Raw genomic sequence first — 8221 nt, 5'->3', positions numbered from 1 at the left:
ATTTTGAGAAGACATAATTGCTTAGTTAGTATGCTTAAAGTATTATCATTTTTATGTCAATATGAACTTTTGTCTTGAATCTTTCGGATCTGAATATTCATATCACAAGTAAGAAGAATTACATGGGAATTATGCCAACTAGCATTCCACATCAAAAATTATCTTTTTATCATTTACCTACTCGAGGACGAGCAGGAATTAAGCTTGGGGATGCTTGATACGTCTCCAACGTATCTATAATTTTGATTGCTCCATGCTATATTATCTACTGTTTTGGGAAATATTGGGCTTTATTATCCACTTTTATATTACTTTCGGGACTAACCTATTAACCGGAGGCCCAGCCCAGATTTGCTGTTTTTTGCCTATTTCAGTGTTTCGAAGAAAAGGAATATCAAACGGAGTCGAAACGGAATGAAATCAACTGGAGAAGTTATTTTTGGAAGGAAACCTACCAGATAGACTTGGACCCTACGCCAGAAGATGAAGGAGGAGCTCACGAGGGTAGGGGCGCGCCCCCTGCCTCGTCCCCCCCCTTCGGTCCACCGACGTACCTCCTGCACCCATATATACCTACGTAACCTAAAACTTCCAGAACAGAGAATAGATCGGGAGTTCCGCCGCCAGAAGCCTCCGTAGCCACCGAAAGCCAATCTAGACCCGTTCCGGCACCCTGTCGGAGGGGCAATCCCTCTTCGGTGGCCATCTTCATCATCCCGGTGCTCTCCATGACGAGGAGGGAGTAGTTCTCCCTCGGGGCTGAGGGTATGTACCAGTAGCTATGTGTTTGATCTCTCTCTCTCTCTCATGTTCTTGAGATGATACGATCTTGATGTATCGCGAGCTTTGCTATTATAGTTGGATCTTATGTTTCTCCTCCCCCTCTACTCTCTTGTAATGAATTGAGTTTCCCCTTTGGAGTTATCTTATTGGATTGAGTCTTTAAAGAATTGAGAACACTTGGTGTATGTCTTGCGTGGGATAACCATGGTGACAATGGGTTATTCTATCGATCCACTTGATGTATGTTTTGGTGATCAACTTGCGGGTTTCGTGACATTGGGAACCTATGCATAGGGGTTGGCACACGTTTTCGTCGTGATTCTCCGGTAGGAACTTTGGGGCACTCTTTGAGGTTCTATGTGTTGGTTGAATAGATGAATCTGAGATTGTGTGATGCATATCGTATAATCATACCCACGGATACTTGAGGTGACATTGGAGTATCTAGGTGACATTAGGGTTTTGATTGATTTGTGTCTTAAGGTGTTATTCTAGTACGAACTCTAGGGCTGTTTGTGACACTTATAGGAATAGCCCAATGGATTGATTGGAAAGAATAACTTTGAGGTGGTTTCGTACCCTACCATAATCTCTTCGCTCGTTCTCCGCTATTAGTGACTTTGGAGTGACTCTTTGTTGCATGTTGAGGGATAGTTATGTGATCCAATTATGATATTATTGTTGAGGGAACCTACACTAGCGAAAGTATGAACCCTAGGCCTTATTTCCTATCATTGCAATACCGTTTACGCTCACTTTTATCATTAGTTACCTTGCTATTTTTATAATTTCAGATTACAAATACCTTTATCTACTATCCATATACCACTTGTTTCACCATCTCTTCGCCGAACTAGTGCACCTATACAATTTACCGTTGTATTGGGTGTGTTGGGGACACAAGAGGCTCTTTGTTATTTGGTTGCAGGGTTGCTTGAGAGAGACCATCTTCATCCTACGCCTCCTACGGATTGATAAACCTTAGGTCATCCACTTGAGGGAAATTTGCTACTGTCCTACAAACCTCTGCACTTGGAGGCCCAACAACGTCTACAAGAAGGTTGTGTAGTAGACATTAGAGAGCCTGAAAGAGACCTTCAAGATGGAGCGTGCAGACTGGGAAACAGAAAAAGCCGGTTTGATAAAAAAGGCCAAGGACGCAGAGGCAACCCTGAAACCGGTGGTTGAAGAGCTAGCCGGCTTAAAGTGGCAGATTAATGCCATGACGTCTGTTGTGTTTGGTAAGTACCCTCTCATGCAGTTTGTCTAACTCATAATATCTTATCAATGATTGGTTTACTGATACTTAACCATGACAGGGACCCGCATTGCTCACCTGGGCTCTGACATGCGGATGAAACTTCAAGCGGCCTACACTTTAATAGAACAGCTGTTCTCTGGCTCCCAGCGAGCCATTTGCACTGCAGCTTATAACAAGCCTCCACCATCGCTGATAAAAGAAACCATTGAAAAGCTGGCCATGCTACCCGCCCGGATCAACAAACTGAAGAGAGCAACTGCAAGATCAGGAGCGCTGACCGTGCTAATCCGGGCCAAGGCATGGATTCCGGATCTTGAACCAGCAGATATCATCAAAGGGTATCCTGGTGTAAAAGAAGATGGCTCAGACTTCAACAACGACGATCTTCGAAGGCTGACAAAGGAGATGCGACCAATAGCAAGCAAACTGGCAGAGGACACAGATCTATCACATTTTCAGCCGGTTTATGATGCCGAGGGAAAAAGATAGCCCGCACCGACCCATGATGTTGAAAATCTTGTGCCACCAATCCGTAAGCATACTGACGCTCTTGACATTGACCCCTCAAATCTTATCCATGAAGAAGCAGTTTTTCAAGCCTTAATCGGAATCGATTGGTCAACGGTTGATTTCCAGCGTCTGGGGAGGGATGAAGAGAATGTGACTGCGCAAGATGACCCCCAACCGTCAAGCCGTCCCAATGAGGAATCCTAAACCGGTGGCCGGTTTATCTATTGCAGTCTGCCACTCCTTTGAAAACAATTATTCAATTGGGGCTTATTGAAAACGCCTTTGTAATAGGATAGCATGAACACCTTCTCTGCCATGCCATGGAGCATGTTTGTTTTGCTTGATACCAGAAAACTTGTTCTCCCTTTGGGATCTATTTATGCATAGTCCATTATGATTTGTGTTCCTGCATATACGAACTTCGAAAGTGTCCTAGTGGTTTACCACTGGATGGGTCATGATGCCAAAAATATATATATACATAACTTAGGTGTACAACCAAGATTTGTAAAAATAGATGATACCTGTCATGTACCTTGTTGGCTGACCAACTGTTTGTATAGTAAGGGTGAAAAACACCAATCCAGAGTGTTGATGACTCCTTACCCTCTTGCTAGTTCATAAAAATCAAACCGGGCTATGCTAGCCGCTGATTTGTTCGTATAATGCTGGTGACCTGTAGCCAAAATCAGACCGGAGCAATTAGCTACCGGTTTAGAAATGATTATGTACTGACAACTGAGCGTTCAAAGCCATGCTGGGTTGTAATAAACACTAGTTTATCAGAAAATACTTATAAATCCCTGATCAAAAGATGTTTACAAACAACAAATTCAAAATAAATATACAAGGCTTTTCATGGGCTGCCAGGCCCTAAACCGAGACTTTTCATGGGCTGTCAGGCCACTGAGTTAAACCATTTTGCAAAGCCTTTTAAGATGGACCTCAATCTTTAACCAATCACCGTTTTAACTTTGACAAGTTTAGGGTCTATAAGATTGACTTGTCAAACGTTCGATGGGTCATGCCAGGCTTACCTGGACGGAGTGACTTACTTAAAGAGGCAGGCTAACCCGGGGTTTTAGGTGTATACACCTGGCTTCCAAGCCTGGCTTGATAGCCTATTACAAGGGTGCAAGCTTGTTTGTTCTTTGAGAAGCAAGGAGCCCCTAGGTAATATTTGAGCTATGCTCGGTGGTTACCTATGTTTGAGTTGTGCCTGAAGCAACAGACTATCTTTGGTTCCACATAATTTCCTTTTGGTTTTAAGCCTCTCAAGAGGTGTAGCTATGGTGTGAATACAACCAATCCCCCTAGTGATATCCCTGTTTGGTTTTAAACCGATCAAGAGGTGTAGCTATGGTTCGGATACGACCAAGCCCCCTAGTGATATCCCTGTTTGGTTTTAAACCGATCAAGAGGTGTAGCTATGGTTTGGATACAACCAAGCCCCCTAGTGATTTCCTTCATATATGTGTGGCTTATAGGCCGGGTTAATAGAACTCCGCTTTTGTTAGTAAGAGCCTCCATGAAAACACACATGATGTAAAAAGAACAGAGACCCCGCTTTAGCCGAGGCTCCGGTTTATTATATAATATATACATTGTCATAAGTATGTACATAAGAAGAGCCTGTGGCTCAAGTGTAGTAAGGCCGAAGAAGAGCTATATTCCACGGCCGCTGGGTCTCCTCCTCCGATTTGTGTGAGTCTTTATGCTCTCGAACATCGATAAGGTAGTATGACCCGTTGTGCAGGTTTTTGCTGACCACAAAAGGTCCTTCCCAAGGTGGGGATAACTTGTGCATATCAGTTTGATCCTGAATGAGCCGGAGCACCAGATCTCCTTCTTGAAAGGTTCTAGTCTTAACCCGGCGGCTGTGATAACGTCAGAGATCTTGTTGATAAATCACCGACCGTGCTGCTTTCAGATCACGCTCCTCATCTAACAGATCCAGTGAGTCCTGACGTGCCTTCTCATTGTCAGCTTCAACGTAAGCCATCACACGGGGCGAGTCATGACGAATGTCACTAGGAAGAACCGCCTCTGCTCCGTAAACCATGAAGAAAGGTGTATAACCCGTCGATCTGTTTGGTGTGGTGTTGATACTCCATAACACAGAAGGTAACTCCTCCACCCAACAACCCGGTGTCCGCTTTAAAGGAACCATAAGCCGAGGCTTGATACCTCTCAAAATTTCTTGATTTGCCCTCTCAGCTTGCCCATTAGACTGGGGGTGAGCAATTGATGCTATATCAAGCCGGATGTGTTCACGTTGACAAAATTCCTCCATGTCACCCTTAGACAGATTAGTACCATTATCCGTGATAATGCTGTGCGGAAAGCCAAACCGGAAGATCACCTTTTTGATGAATTGAGCCGTCGTGGCTGCATCACACTTACTGACTGGCTCTGCCTCTACCCATTTGGTGAACTTGTCAACTGCCACCAACAGGTGGGTCTTTTTGTCCTTGGATCTCTTAAAGGGCCCAACCATATCGAGCCCCCAAGTTGCAAACGACCAAGTGATTGGAATCATTCTCAATTCCTGAGCCGGAACATGAGCGCGACGTGCAAATTTCTGATAACTATCACACCTTTTGACTAAATCCTCAGCATCAGCATGAGCCATCAACCAATAGAAGCCATGACGAAAAGCCTTAGCCACCAAGGATTTTGAACCGGCGTGGTGACCACAATCTCCTTCGTGGATTTCTCTCAAAATCTCATAACCCTCTTAAGGAGACACACAACGCTGAATTGCTCCTGTGACGCTGGAACGATGTAGCTCCCCGTTGATAATGGTCATTGACTTGGATCGCCGAATTATCTGTCGGGCCAAAGTTTTATCCTCCGGTAACTCGCCCCTGTTCATGTAAGCCAGGTACGGGACTGTCCAATCCGGTATAACATGCAAAGCCACCACCAACTGGGCCTCCGGGTCAGGGATAGCCAATTCCTTCTCCGTGGGAACTTTGACCGACGGATTATGAAGTATGTCGAGGAACACATTAGGTGGCACCGGTTTACGCTGAGAGCCTAAACGACTTAAAGCGTCCGCCGCTTCATTCTTTCGCCGGTCTATACGGTCCACTTGATAAACTTTAAAATGACTAGCCACTATGTCCACCTCACGTCGATACGAAGCCATGAGCGGATCCTTAGAATCCCAAGTGCCAGATACCTGCTGAGCCACCAAGTCCGAATCACCAAAGCACTTAACCCGGCTTAAGTTCATTTCCTTAGCCATCCGTAGACTGTGGAGTAAGGCCTCGTATTCAGCTGCATTGTTAGTACAAGGGAACATTAAGCAGAGAACATAACAAAACTTGTCACCTCGTGGGGAAGTTAAGATGACTCCAGTCCCCGAGCCCTCCAATTACCTGGACCCATCAAAGTGAATAGTCCGGTAAGTGTTGTTTGGCTTTTCCTGTGGCGTCCGCAACTCTGTCCAATCATTGATGAAATCCTCAAGTGCTTGAGATTTGATGGCTGTGCGGGGTGTATACTTGATCCCATGGGGTCCAAGCTCAATGGCCCACTTAGCAATCCGGCCAGTCGCCTCTCTATTTTGGATAATGTCTCCCAAGGGGCTGAACTAACCACTATAATAGGATGACCCTGGAAATAGTGCTTGAGCTTCCGGCTTGCCATAAAAACTCCATACACCAGCTTCTGCCAATGCGGATACCTCTGCTTTGACTCAATAAGCACTTCACTGATATAATAAACCGGCCGTTGAACCGGATACTCCTTTCCAGCCTCCTTGCGCTCCACAATGATAGCCACACTGAAAGCCCAGGCATTAGCAGCCACATATAGCAATAAAGGCTCTTTATCAACCGGAGCCGCAAGGACAGGCAGTTCAGCTAACTGTCTCTTCAAATCCTCAAATGCTTTATCAGCTACGTCACTCTAGATAAAATCATCTATTTTCTTTAACATCTGATATAAAGGGATAGTTTTCTCCCCAAGACGACTAATAAACCGGCTCAAAGCCGCAATCCGACCTGCTAAACGTTGAACGTCATTGATACACGCCGGTTTAGCTAGGGACGTGATAGCTGATTTTTTTTCCGGATTAGCTTCAATGCCCCTGTTAGACACCAGAAAACCTAAAAACTTGCCTGCCGGAACACCAAAGGAACGTTTGTCCGGATTAAGCATCATCTTATAAGCTCGGAGGTTGTCAAAGGTCTCTCTCAAGTCCTCTATCAAGGTTTCCTCCTTTCTGGATTTTACCACAATATCATTCACATATGCATGACGTTACGCCCAATCTGCTTTTGAAGACAATTCTGAACACAGAGTTGATAAGTTGCCTGGGCACTCTTGAGCCCCAAAGGCATGGAGACATAGCAGAAGGCTCCAAAGGGAGTTATAAAGGATGTCTTCTCCTGGTCCTTAACTGCCATTTTGATCTAATGGTAACCAGAGTAAGCATCAAGAAAACACAAACGATCACAACCCGCCGTAGTATCAATAATCTGATCAATATGAGGAAGGGCAAAGGGATCTGCTGGACAGGCCTTGTTCAAATCGGTGTAATCCACACACATACGCCAAGTGCCATTTTTCTTAAGAACCAGCACCGGATTAGCCAGCCACTCCGGATGAAAAACCTCCAGGATAAACCCTGCAGCCAAAAGCTAAGCTACCTCCTCACCAATAGCCTTACGCCTTTCTTCGTTGAAACGGCGGAGAAACTGTCTGACCGGTTTAAACTTAGGATCTATATTAAGTGTGTGCTCAGCGAGTTCCCTCGGTACACCTGGCATGTCAAAAGGATTCCATGCAAAGATGTCCCGGTTCTCATGGATGAACTCGATGAGCGCACTTTCCTATTTGGGATCCAGGTTAGCGCTGATGCTGAACTGCTTGGACGAATCGCCAGGAACAAAATCAACCATCTTAGTGTCTGTAGCCGATTTAAACTTCAACGCTGGATCATGCTCGGTAGTTGGTTTTTTCAAAGAGGTCATGTCTGCCGGATCAACCTTGTCTTTATAAAACTTCAGCTCCTCTATGGCACAAACCGACTCAGCATAAACCGCATCCCCTTCTTCACATTCCAAAGCAATCTTCCTGCTTTCATGTACTGTGATGGTCCCGTTATGAACCGGCATCTTAAGCTGTAAATAAACATAACACGGCCTCGCCATGAACTTGGCATAAGCCGCCCGCCCAAACAGGGCATGATACAGACTCTTGATTTTCACTACCTCAAAAGTCAACATCTGTGACCTTGAATCATAATCATATCCAAAAGCCACTTCTAGGGCTATCTTGCCAACTGGGTACGCCGATTTACCAGGCACCACTCCATGAAAGACCGTATTTGACGGTTTAAGATTCTTATCTGTCAACCCCATGCGGCGGAAGGTATCATAGTAAAGGATATTGATACTACTTCCCCCATCCATAAGTATCTTGGTGAACTTATACCCCCCAACTTGAGGTGCCACCACTAAGGCCAGATGACCCGGATTATCAACCCGGGGTGGGTGATCCTCTCGACTCCATAAAATTGGTTGTTTAGACCAGCGCAAATACTGAGGCACTGCCGGTTCAACAGAATTCACGGCCCTTTTGTGCAGCTTCTGATCACGTTTACACAAGCTAGTGGTGAAGACATGATACTGCCCACTATTCAACTGCTTCGGATGG

The sequence above is a fragment of the Triticum urartu genome, chromosome 3A (genome assembly GCF_056163025.1).
Source record: "Triticum urartu cultivar PI428250 chromosome 3A, HENAU_Tu73, whole genome shotgun sequence".
NCBI lineage: Eukaryota > Viridiplantae > Streptophyta > Magnoliopsida > Poales > Poaceae > Triticum > Triticum urartu.
This window is presented reverse-complemented; position numbering follows the sequence as displayed.